Source organism: Cryptomeria japonica, chromosome 9 (assembly GCF_030272615.1).
Source record: "Cryptomeria japonica chromosome 9, Sugi_1.0, whole genome shotgun sequence".
Lineage (NCBI taxonomy): Eukaryota > Viridiplantae > Streptophyta > Pinopsida > Cupressales > Cupressaceae > Cryptomeria > Cryptomeria japonica.
This window is the reverse complement of record NC_081413.1, coordinates 707,796,680-707,811,125: the sequence shown is the minus strand read 5'-3', so window position 1 is coordinate 707,811,125 and position 14,446 is coordinate 707,796,680.

Below are 14,446 nucleotides of genomic sequence, written 5' to 3'. Positions count from 1 at the left end.
GTGATAGGCGATAACCTTAGAAATATAGATATTCACCAAAAAGGTTTGGTTATTCATTTTTATATTCTAGTTGTATTTTTTCTTTGATTGCTAACGTTGATGAGCCTAGGATTGTTAGAGAGGCAATGAGCATGCAAGATGCAGATTCTTGGATGAAAGCCATGAATGAAGAGATGGCTGCATTGAAAAAGAATGCTACATGGTATCTAGTAGCTTTTCCCAAGGGACAAAAGCCCATTGGTTGTAAATGGGTGTTCAAGAAGAAACTGGGTCCAGATGACAGTGTTGAGAAGAACAAGGCATAGTTGGTTGCGAAGGGTTATTCCCAGGTGGAGGGAATTGATTACAGGGAGATATTCTCTCCAGTAGTGAAGCTGACATTCATTCGGATTTTGTTATTGCTTGCAGTAGCTCATGATTTGGAAGTCAAGCAGATGTATGTGAAGACAAGTTTCCTTCATGGTGACTTGGAGGAGGAGATTTACATATCACAACTAGAGAACTTTGTGGAGAAAGGCAAATAGAATCTGGTATGCAAGCTAAAGAAATCTCTTTATTGTCTTAAGCAATTTTCTAGAATGCGGTACTAGAAATTCGGCACCTATGTGTTGTCATTGGGATTTCTAAGATCTAAATCTAACCATTGTGTTTATTATAAAGTTGAAAATGGTCATATTATTATTATTGTCCTATATGTGCATGATATGTTATTCATTGGGAATGCGAAGAGAATAATTTCAGATTATAAGTCTCAATTGTCAGCACAATTTGAGATGAAAGATCTAGGTGTAGATAGGTACATTCTGGGTATGGAGATCAGAAGAGATAGAGCTAATAGAAAGCTTTGGATCAACCAAAGAAAGTATTTGAACTCTATGTTGGAGAGATTTAGCATGACATATTGCACACAATTAGTTGTTGTTGTTCTATAGGGGACACAACTTTTTGTGGAAGACTGTCCAAAGTCTCCATTGACCAAAGTTCCTTATGCAAGTGTTGCTGGTAGCCTTATGTATGTTGTGTTAGAGGGAAATTCATCATTGCTAACTAGAATAATAGCAAATCATGAATCCTATCTAATTAACAAATTCCAAAACATCAATGAAAGTATGCATGCAATACAACAAGGCTATAAAATAATTCAATAAAAAACCCTATTGCATAGATGCAAATAACTTCCATTGTTCTTCTACTTCTCATGGCATGATGGATCTCAGATATTGCATTGCTAACTTTCATAAGATTGATGCAAGAATTTGAAGTTCATGATTGTTGAAAATGTAGAATTGATGTTGAATTTATAGATTTTTGGATGAGATTGATTGAGAGGTGGAACTCAAATGAGCTCACATGTTGATTGATAGTTGAATTGGGTTGATTGAGATTTGAAACTCAATAGATTAAATTGTTAAGTGAATAGATTGAATAGATGACTAGATAGATTGAATAGTTAACTGAGTTAACTAGAGAGATGACTGATCTGATTCCATGTTAGAAAAAAAGCTGATTTGGAGTTGAAAAAGGTGATTGGGGAGATAACCGAGTTAATTGATTGCTCAGTTATGATTTTAGCATCCGCTGTAGGATTTTGACATGAAATTCAGATTTCATTTGCATTTGAGATGAATTTTGATTTTTGAAAACATTAAAATGAAATGCTAATTTAATGAAATAAGATGAAATTGAAATTTGGGGAAATTTGAATTTTTGAATTTTGAATTGTAAAAGAATGAATGAGTTAATTAAATAATTTAAAGAAATTATTTGATTATTAAAAATTGAATTTAATTAAATAATAAAGATTATTTTATTAAAGGCATTAATTAAAAATTAATTAAATAATAAATATTTAATTAATAATAAGAGATTGATTAAGATCTCTCATGAGCGAATAGGATAACTGATTGTTTGATTGATAAGAGTTTATGATAGAAATTTCAAGTTTGATGACTGTGTGACTTCATCACTGATATGTTAGGCTTGATGAGCCACCTGATTGATAAGAGTTTATGATAGAAACTCCAAGTTTGATGATTGTGTGACTTCATCACTGATAGGTTCTGAAAGAGATTAAGATCTCTCGTGAGCAAAGAGGATGAATAAGTGATTGATTGATAATAGTTTATGATAAAAACTCCAATTTGGATAATTGTGTGACTTTGTCATAGATAGGTGCTCAAAGAGATTAATTAATATCTCACATGAGTAGATAGGAAAACTGAGTGATTGATTGATAAGAGTTTATGAAAAAAACTCTAATTTGGATAATTGTGTGACTTTGTCACTGATATGTGCTCAAAGAGATTGATTAAGATCTCACATGAGTGGATAGGAAAACTAATTGTTTCATTGATGATTTTGATTACTCGGATAAAGATATGACATTAAGTTGATATCACCTTGTAGGAGCATTTGAGTGTATTGATGTCTTGGGAGTGATACCCGAAGACTTTTTGCATGAGAGGGTACCTGATCGATGCAGACAGGTCCATTATTGATTTGTGTGGGTTATCCCATATCTTGTTTATGCCTGACTATAGGATGAACAAGGTGTTGTTCACCAAAAGTGATAACCCAAGACACCTATAAATCTATCTATGAGACAGCCAATCTCAATCAATGAAACACTTCAGGGCTGGGACAAGATAACATAGGATCCTAATGATCCTCCTGCACTTCAGGTTCTGCTAGACCTAGGGGGGGACACCCTTTTGATGCATTGAATACAACAATCACAAACATAAGACTGCATCAACAATGAGCAGACAAACCATTCCACAAGCTCACCAAATTAGGTAGCATGTACAGATGGGCTGGATCTTATACAAATAATAGGTGAAATAGAGCTTTGGAAGGATAGAACATTAACCCATAAACATAAAGGGAAATAGATTTGTCTTTTAAAATGTATATCTGAGACCATTCCCAAATCTGTCAAAGACTAGTGCCTTGTTCATTGGGCAGTAGAGTCACTCACAGAACTACAAATATGAATCATAGATGCAAGTTTGTCTTCCTTAAATAAGATATTCATGCATCAATACCTTATATTAATGCACTATTTGATTCATTCACAAATTCATCAGATCTGGATACATATTTCATTATTTATGACTGACTATAGAATTTAAACTTTTCATTGAAGAATGCCTACAAACAATCATACAATCTCCTTGAGATGACAAATTTCATCCTCCTTGAGGATTGAATTCATAATAATGAAAAAAAATATCATAGAGACAATCTTGTGGGAAATTACTCATGCCTGACACAAGTAAGACCTGCAATTAAAACCATATTTACAATAGTGCACTGCAATCTCTATACCCTGAAACCAAACAGAAGCATTTACAAACTTGGGTCAAGATCTTCAGAAAATGGAAGCCATCAAATCTGGAGCATTTCTCCAAATTTTTGGAACCCTTACAACTGAGAAGAATTGGGAATAAAAGGGAGAGGGAACCAAATCAAATCTGCAACTGAATTGCCAAGTGTCTCCTCTCTAACTGAATTTTGTTCCCATGGAAACTGCCTCCAAAATATCCCACATTTGTCAAAATTAACCTCATAATTAGATTTCTCACTCCGAGAGCTTTCCGGCGATATATAATACTTTATATTTTGGCCAAAATTTAGACCCTGGGCGAATTAATTCCCATTTGTGCTCAGTCATTTAAATATTTCGAATTTTAATATAGTCAGAACTATATCATTTATTCATTTTAATTTTGATTTTTTGCCTCCATTTGTGATCTGACGCCTTGCCATGTGGCGGCCTCTGATTGGTCGATGGGGTTGACCGAACGCCACCTGGGATGACACCTCATCTTTTGCCACCTGCTGGCCACGTCACCGCCACTGGGCTGCTTGCTTGTATGCTACTTCATCGCCATGTCATCTTCAGAACTGATATGACCATCTATCACGACACGTGGACGGCTCTCGTTCACTTTCTCTATTTCGCAGGGTGTAACTCGTGTGCATCTTCCTTTCGCGAAATAGCGCGCACCGTTGATCCATCTCGAACTTGCTCACTCGTTAAGCCGACCTTCCTCTGCAAAATTTTACCTATCTGCCTCGAGAAGCGTGCCTGCATGGGGTCCACCTGGTCTCTACTCAGTCATCTCCTCTGTCACCTTGAGAAGCATGCTCACGTGTGGGCCAACCTTGGGCTCCCATAGGCACCTTGTGTCAAAAGCCTTTATGGCTTAGACATATTACTACTATGTAGATTTGCATATAAACATCAAAAACGTCCCTTTCCCAGTCAATGTGGGATATTATGTTTTGCCTAGAACTTCATTTTTGAGCTTTTCTTGAGAGTGTTTAATGGTGATTTCCTTTTCTTGCAAGTTTTTCTGTTTGCCTCTTCCTCATACCACGCGAAGCCTGTTGCACATTACTTGTTTCACCATGGTAGCAAGGGAGGGATGGCTTCATACCAGCCAATTGCCTTTATTTAAAAAAAATACATTTCAATCCCCTCCAGCAATCACGTCCAACAAGTAGGAAGTGTTTCATTTGCTGATTTTTGTTTATGGCAGCCTTCAAACACCACGTAGAAGCCTGGAGTCTTCTGCATTTTTTACATGCCATACACAAAGGGGATTTGGCATCAAAACTGCCATATTGCACTTGCTGAAGCTTCTTAAGCATCTTCAACATGTCACGCAGGGGATAATGTTGGGAAAGGTTGTAGAGTTTGGGCCTTACACCAGCCAAAGGTATTTGCTAATCAACATTTGAAATTGTCTTCTTTAGACTCCTTCCACCATGCAGGACATTGGCTTGAGTTTTATTGTTGAACTTTTCCCTTTGTTTCCAACGCAGGGGAGGGAAGAATTATTATGCACAGTAGGGAGGAAGACTTGATTTATAAATTGCCTCCATTCAGCGCAGAGAGTACACTGGCAAAGTCACATGGAGTGTGGGATTTTATTGCTGTTTGCATCTACATTTTGCATTTGCTGGAGACACAGATTTCAGCTGAAGTTTGGAGTATTTCATATACCACATGAGGGAGGGAAGACTGCAACTAATTAATTTGCATTCCCTTAGCTTTTTACTTTATGTGCTGGCATGTTACCACATGATTTTCCAACAGCCTATGGCCACTCCCTCTTCACACAAAGGAATATATTTCTGCTTAAAAAGCCACCACCAGCAGGGAGATGGGGAGGATTTTGGCTCGGCCTTATGGCTGCCAATATATTTGTTTTTAAAAAAAAACATTGCTGAATCTTTTACATGCTTTCTATGCCACACTCTAGGATTTGGCTTGAGCCTGCCAATCTTCATTTGCCTGGAGTTTTAAATTGCCTCTGAAAACAAATCAAAACATTTTTTCTTGCGATGAGTTTCTTTACCTTTTCAACAACTAATTCTAACTCATGGGAGGGAGATGCTGGCAAAAGTCGTGGAATTGGATTTATGCCTGGCAAAAATGCATCCTGCTGAAGTTTAAATGCCTTTTCAAACTACCACACCATAGGAGGACACTGGACCTCAATGTCAAAGCTTATTTCCCTCTTGGCTTTGGAAGATACATGCTTTTCTTTTTGACCATTTCGTCATAAAATTAATGCACAGGCATTTATCCGGATCGGGCCCCGAAGTGGGTCCGACTAAATTTTTTTTCGTTTTCATGCAACTGACCTCTGAAATATCTCACGGACATCAAACACACCTCTGGAAATGATCGACATCATTTTCGGATCAGCAAACTGCATTTTACAACTTTCAGGCAATTACGCCAAATTTTCGCATTTAATCGCGAAGACGTAATTTTCAAGTCGGTCAAAACACCTTTCTGGATCTCACCATCTGACAGGCGCGTACTCTAATATGCAAGCATGAAATCTACCAAACGGTTTCTCAAGACGAGTCCCAAGAAAAGAGATATTAATTTTGAAAAATGCCCAACTGGCTTTGTCGACACTGTAGACCTGATGAAGTCAATGTCCTGGCAACACATGATGCCTTTCTCAAAAATATCAAACGACCTCCATAGGCCCTCAAACTTGCAACACAGGTACCTTTAAGTACATATTAAATCTTTGAATTCTCAGTTCGATCACCAGACTGACAGGATGCAAACGACACGCTCACAAAAATGGCTACATTAACTGATATAACACTGGAGTGCAAATAACTGAATTTGATGGCAAAATGAGCTCTTTTGAAAACCGATCAAACGGATTGGTAGAGCCTTGAAATTTGAAATGTAGCTCGTCATTTATACCAACATCAGCTCAGAACAAACATTATGGCATGACACTTACTGAGGCAACTTTTACACTTATGCGAAACAGGGCTCCGACTAGCTGTCGAAATAGGGACTTGCCAAAACACACAAACTGCAAACGGATTCGGCTTTGAAAACTGAGCAAATGGATTCGTCAAGACCTGAAATTTTGGAGGCTGACTCACATTAATGCATACAATTGAATCCACTTTTAATTTCTCCATGACGATCAACAGAGCAAAAGATGTAATCGCTCAAAGTAGGCTACTCAATAAAGACTGCATTTGTGCCTAAAATGCACTTTCAGCTCACCCCTCAAACTGGGTACCTCATAAACTTATCCAAATTGAATTCTGAAAGTTGCACATCACTGAATAGGCCAAATGAAAGGTGTGGGACATGAATCCCGAGCCTTACCCTCTGAAAATCAACTGGCTCCATTTTACCCCCTCTCAAACTAAGCCATTCAAACTGACTCATTTAGGTGCTTTTTTGACATGCAGAGCAAAATTTTGAAATGGGCCTATAAACTTTTCTCAATTTTAAATAGTCCCAACAGTGGCTCTGACTGGGGATGGTTGATTGCAAGATCAACACAAGAATCCAGATATCTTTGGTTAAGCAGACCACCCAAAAACGGATCATTCTTCTCTTCTCATTTAAAAAACAGGGCTTCCTTATTCTACCCAAACAGCAGGGCACTTTATTGAAAACCACACAACTAAAGCAAAGCGACTGTACAAGAGATACAAACATGCTTAAAACTGAATCATACTGCTCCACTTACAAACATTTACCTCTGTCAAAAATCTGATTTTCATCTCTTGGTACTATGATCCTAACAAAGGCATCTTCCAGTAACAACTGAGCATAATCATTATAATCAGACCTTACCATCATACTGCTGAAACAGCTCGTGTGCATGCCATTTATCTGATTTTGAGCTTTGTAGCCACACATTACTTCAACAAAAATAAGATCATGAAACAAAGCACAATAAGGGCCTTTCCACAAGCTGCCATACACTTCACTATCCCAATCAACTCTATCATTTGCAAAGACATCATCATGCTGAACTTGAAAAATAAAACACTCATTTTCAACATTGCAATTCCTATCAGCACATGCCTTATTATCATTTAAATTCGTAGAATGAGGGGCATTACTAACTAGCTGATGCAAACAAGGAACATGAATGTTACAATCCGGATGTGATACTTTACTATGTTGATCACACCTCATACTATCCTTTCTTATCAAAATGAAAACCTCTGCATTCTCAACATCCCATTCATAGAAAAGAATGCATACCTCTGGCTGAAGCAAATCCTCAGTTGGATCTTTTTCATCCAAACTTATATCCACCTGAAACACTTTCATTTGTGGTTTTAAATGATCATCACATAGTCCATGCCTCTTACTTTCATCATGAAATAATTTTTGACAACCCACGCTATTGTTGTTCGGAATTTCATCATTATTATGGACTGGTTTACCATTTACAACATTTGGTTGATCAGTTATTTCTTCATACAAAGGGTTAGAAACAAAATGAAGAACCCCCTTATGAACATTATGACACTGAAGTGGCTGGTTCGTATCTATATCAGCATTGAATAAAGCATTAGTAAAATTGCTAAAGACACCATCCATTCGATCATCATAATCATCTTCATCAGACAAAGAAGAAAATGAAACTTGGCTGGAACAATCCTCAGTGTTCCATGTTTCACATTCATGAGATTTTATCCTATGACCATCATTCTGAAAATTAAGATAATCATACTTATCTTGGCACAACTGATCTTCTTCACCAATAGAATACTCGTCATCAGCCAAAGAAAGAAAATGAACATCACTGCAATTTACTTCATCAGATGGGTTTTCAGCATGTTCACTAAAATTTTCTGTCATAAAACCATCTGTTAGATCAGCATGTTCATCAAGTGTACAAGCATTCAATTCATAGTCCTCTTCTGAAGAATCATCTTCACCATATTGTAGAAGGTCTTCATTAACAGCTCGAAGGCTCTCCAATATCTGAACCTTCTTATCCACAACTTCAAGAGCTTTTCTGAGTTCTACAATCTTCTGGACTTGCATTGCACCTTTTTGTTCCATGTGAGATTCCATAAAATTTTCTCCATCCATGTGTGCTATATTTTCATTGCAATCATGCATACCATCACAATTTTCTGAATTTACTTTGTGCATAACTTTCAAAATAGAAAGATTATCAACATGATTACAAGAAATGAAATCTGAAGTGAAATCTGAAAATAGATTTACTTCATCCTCAACACAATTAAGATCATCAATATCTAAGTGAGGATCAACTATTGTTTGCACTAAACAATTTTGATTTTCATCATATGGCACATTTTCACTTGCACAAATAGCAACACTTAGTAATCCCTCTGTATTTGGTATTTCAACATCAAATACATCAGCAACATGTAAAGATTGATGGTCATCACCATCATTATTTTCATTAATATTATCCTGAAGAGATGCATGACTCACTTGGTAGTTGGCAGCCACATAATCAACATAACCGGCATACAAATCAAATGGTACATATCCCTTGTATATATCTACCTCTCTATCAACATTTTCACAATGCTTCCCACTGATCATTCCATCACTACTGCGAGAGACAAACGACATTAACAACAAAGGTTCTTGACTCTCATTTAAATTTGAAACACATGCATCATAAAAGCCATTTGGAACTGCAGAGCTTGATGCACCTAGACACGGAATGATTTGCTGAGACTCACATGGTATTTCACCATTGAAGGTGCTTTGACAAGAAACCACAGCAGACACAAACCTCTTAGCTATCCCTAGTTGTGTTAAAGGCTTCATACAAGGTTTTGGGTTCTTTGTTTCTCAATAGGAAACCCATCTTCTCATCAAATGCACTCATATAAACATCCAGACATACTTTATCATCAAGTTTATACTTTCTGGAAATTTTGGACAAAGCTTGTGAAAATTGGATATTGAATGTTGGTACCAATTCATCTTCCCTAATTTTTATATAAGTGAACTCTTTCAGCAAGTCAGAATCACTCACCTTCTCATCGAATTGGTCCATGAAATCTGAAACCAATTCCTCCCATGAGGTAATAGAATTCACTGGCAAAAAAGAGAACCAATCTCTTGCATCCTCTTTCAATGACTGAATAAACAATTTCATGCATACATCTTCCTGACAAATTTCAAATTCTCCTACCAAATCTGAAAATCTTTTCAAATGTTGACATGCTGATTCTGATTTCTTCCCACTAAATATGGGCAAATACTTTTTGATTTCTGTGGGTATGGGATTTGGGTAACCTAGAATATCTCTGAAATTTAGAGCATCATAATGGTTCATGATGAAACTTCTCCTATTATACGGTTGTGACACTTCACCAGGCATGGCTCTATGTCAAAATACACAAGGCTTAAAATCTTTACTATTCATTTTTCTTACTTCCACAAATGATTATAAAATCTTGGATAGAAAAATTCAAGCAAGTATCCTTATACTGATCTATTCATAACACTGCTTGACATAAAGTTCTTCCACATTTGCATACTACAGAGGATAACATACACTGAATATTTTAGCAGCATAGATATGCAAATACATTTTGAGATTCTCTCTTTCCCTCTAGACTAGTGTTGTTCACTAAATGGAAAAATGACATTACACATTCTAATTTTCAGAACAAACATCTTTGCATTTGAAACCTCTGAAAATACCTGGAGATCTGCAGCTTTAAACTCTTGCAAATCTGGAGATTTACTTCACACTTTAGCACGGTCTTTTATCACAGAGTCGCCACCTCTTGCACAGAGGATATTTTGAATAGCAGAATGCCATCCAACACTTGTTCAATTCTTTGCTACTCCTTCAATCTCGCTGCAATCAACACTCTTCCAGGCTGCTTAATACTGGTATGAACCACAGAGTTATGTGTGACTGAAATCTTTTACTGCATCTTCTTTATAACACTTTTATGATAAAAGCACCATGTCTGAGCATCTGCTACTTAGATCCATCTGCATCTTAATATGATTCATAAAAATATCAACCAATCTTGTGAAAGTCTTGGAATACAAACTTCCTTCAAGCACTGGTATAGAGACTAGAGTCGCCACCCAATTATGACATTGGTGAGAATTCATAAAGAGCTGTAAGAACCTCTTACAACTCTAAACAATGTATATTCTCTCTGATTCTTCACAAGAAACATTCTCTGATTGCAGACAATAACATTACAACCCAGAACATAATACTAAATCCCTCAACCATAAAAGACATTTTCAACTCTGTGCATTCTCAATAGGCAGACTCAATTATATTTGAAACAAAATTTTCAACCAAAGACTCTTTAAATTTCATATTCCCTAGCAGAGTCGCCATTTTTGTTGTTCACCAAAAGTGATAACCCAAGACACCTGTAAATCTATCTATGAGATAGCCAATCTCAATCAATGAAACACTTCAGGGCTGGGACAAGATAACATAGGATCCTAATGATCCTCCTGCACTTCAGGTTCTGCTAGACCTAGGGGGGGACACCCTTTTGATGCATTGAATACAACAATCACAAACATAAGACTGCAAACCATTCCACAAGCTCACCAAATTAGGTAACATGTACAGATGGGCTGGATCTTATACAAATAATAGGTGAAATAGAGATTTGGAAGGATAGAACATTAACCCCTAAACATAAAGGAAAATAGATTTGTCTTTTAAAATGTATATCTGAGACCATTCCCAAATCTGTCAAAGACTAGTGCCTTGTTCATTGGGCAGCAGAGTCACTCACAGAACTACAAATATGAATCATAGATGCAAGTTTGTCTTCCTTAAATAAGATATTCATGCATCAATACCTTATATTAATGCACTATTTGATTCATTCACAAATTCATCAGATCTGGATACATATTTCATTATTTATGACTGACTATAGAATTTAAACTTTTCATTGAAGAATGCCTACAAACAATCATACAATCTCCTTGAGATGACAAATTTCATCCTCCTTGAGGATTGAATTCATAATAATGAAAAAACATATCACAGAGACAATCTTGTGGGAAATTACTCATGCCTGACACAAGTAAGACCTGCAATTAAAACCATATTTACAATAGTGCATTGCAATCTCTATACCCTGAAACCAAACAGAAGCATTTACAAACTTGGGTCAAGATCTTCAGAAAATGGAAGCCATCAAATCTGGAGCATTTCTCCAAATTTTTGGAACCCTTACAACTGAGAAGAATTGGGAATAAAAGGGAGAGGGAACCAAATCAAATCTGCAACTGAATTGCCAAGTGTCTCCTCTCTAACTGAATTTTGTTCCCATGGAAACTGCCTCCAAAACATCCCACATTTGTCAAAATTAACCTCATAATCAGATTCCTCACTCCAAGAGCTTTCCGACGATATATAATACTTTATATTTTGGCCAAAATTTAGACCCTGGGTGAATTAGTTCCCATTTGTGCTCAGTCATTTAAATATTTCGAATTTTAATATAGTCAGAACTATATCATTTATTCATTTTAAATTTGATTTTTTGCCTCCATTTGTGCTCTGATGCCTTGCCACGTGGTGGCCTCTGATTGGTCGATGGGGTTGACTGAACGCCACCTGGGATGACACCTCATCTTTTGCCACCTGTCGGCCACGTCACCGCCACTGGGCTGCTTGCTTGTACGCCACTTCATCGCAATGTCATCTTAAGAACTGACATGACCATCTATCACGACACGTGGATGACTCTCGTTCACTTTCGCTATTTCGCAGGGTGTAACTCCTGTGAATCTTCCTTAAGCCGACCTTCCTCTGCAAAATTTTGCTTGTCTTCCTCGGGAAGCGTGCCTGCGTGGGATCCACCTGGTCACCGCTCAGTCATCTCCTCTATCACCTTGAGAAGTGTGCTCGTGCGTGGGCCCACCTTGGGAGCCCATAGGCACCTTGTGTCAAAAGCCTTTATGGCTTAGACATATTACTACTGTGTAGATTTGCATATAAACATCAAAAACGTCCCTTTCCCAGTCAATGTGGGATAATATGTTTTGCCTGGAACTTCATTTTTGAGCTTTTCTTGAGAGTGTTTAATGGTGTTTTCCTTTTCTTGCAAGTTTTTCTGTTTGCCTCTTCCTCATACCATGCGAAGCCTGCTGCACATTACTTGTTTCACCATGGTAGCAAGGGGGGGATGGCTTCATACCAGCCAATTGCCTTTATTTAAAAATACATTTCAATCCCCTCCAACAATCACGTCCAGCAGGGAGGAAGTGTTTCATTTGCTGATTTTTGTTTATGGCAGCTTTCAAACACCACGTAGAAGCCTGGAGTCTTCTACATTTTTTACATGCCATACACAAAGGGGATTTGGCATCAAAACTGCCATATTGCACTTGCTGAAGCTTCTTAAGCATCTTCAACATGTCACGCAGGGGATAATGTTGGGAAAGGTTGTAGAGTTTGGGCCTTACACTAGCCAAAGGTATTTGCTAATCAACATTTCAAATTGTCTTCTTTAGTCTCCTTCCACCATGCAGGACATTGGCTTGAGTTTTATTGTTGAACTTTTCCCTTTGTTTCCAACGCAGGTGAGGGAAGAATTATTATGCACAGTAGGGAGGAAGACTTGATTTATAAATTGCCTCCATTCAATGCAGAGAGTACACTGGCAAAGTCACATGGAGTGTGGGATTTTATTGCTGTTTGCATCTACATTTTGCATTTGCTGGAGACACAGATTTCAGCTGAAGTTTGGAGTATTTCATATACCACATGAGGGAGGGAAGACTGCAACTAATTAATTTGCATTCCCTTAGCTTTTTACTTTATGTGCTGGCATGTTACCATATGATTTTCCAACAGCCTATGGCCACTCCCTCTTCACACAAAGGAATATATTTCTGCTTAAAAAGCCACCACCAGCAGGGAGATGGGGAGGATTTTGGCTCGGCCTTATGGCTGCCAATATATTTGTTTTTAAAAAAAAACATTGCTGAATCTTTTACATGCTTTCTATGCCACACTCCAGGATTTGGCTTGAGCCTGCCAATCTTCATTTGCCTAGAGTTTTAAATTGCCTCTGAAAACAAATCAAAACATTTTTTCTTGCGATGAGTTTCTTTACCTTTTCAATAACTAATTCTAACTCATGGGAGGGAGATGCTGGCAAAAGTCGTGGAATTGGATTTATGCCTGGCAAAAATGCATCCTGCTGAAGTTTAAATGCCTTTTCAAACTACCACACCATAGGAGGACACTGAACCTCAATGTCAAAGCTTATTTCCCTCTTGGATTTGGAAGATACATGCTTTTCTTTTTGACCATTTCGTCATAAAATTAATGCACAGGCATTTATCCGGGTCGGGCCCCGAAGTGGGTCCGACTAAATTTTTTTTCATTTTCATGCAACTGACCTCTGAAATATCTCACGGACATCAAACACACCTCTGGAAATGATCGACATCATTTTTGGATCATCAAATTGCATTTTACAACTTTCAGGCAATTACGCCAAATTTTCGCATTTAATCGCGAAGATGTAATTTTTAAGTCGGTCAAAACACCTTTTTGGATCTCGCCATCTGACAGGCGCGTACTCTAATATGCAAGCATGAAATCTACCAAACAGTTTCTCAAGATGAGTCCCGAGCAAAGAGATATTAATTTTGAAAAATGTCCAACTGACTTTGTCGACACTGCGGACCTGATGAAGTCAATGTCCTGGCAACACATGATGCCTTTCTCAAAAATATCAAACGACCTCCATAGGCCCTCAAACTTGAAACACATGTACCTTTAAGTACATATTAAATCTTTGAATTCTCAGTTCGATCACCAGACTGAAAGGATGCAAATGGTGCGCTCACAAAAATGGCTACATTAATTGATATAACACTGGAGTGCGGATAACTGAATTTAATGGCAAAATGAGCTCTTTTGAAAACCGATCAAACGGATTGGTAGAGCCTTGAAATTTGAAACGTAGCTCATCATTTATACCAACATCAGCTCGAAACAAACATTATGGCATGACACTTACTGAGGCAACTTTTACACTTATGCGAAACAGAGCTCCGACTAGCTGTCGAAATAGGGACTTGCCAAAACACACAAACTGCAAACGGATTCGGCTTTGAAAACTGAGCAAATGGATTCGTCAA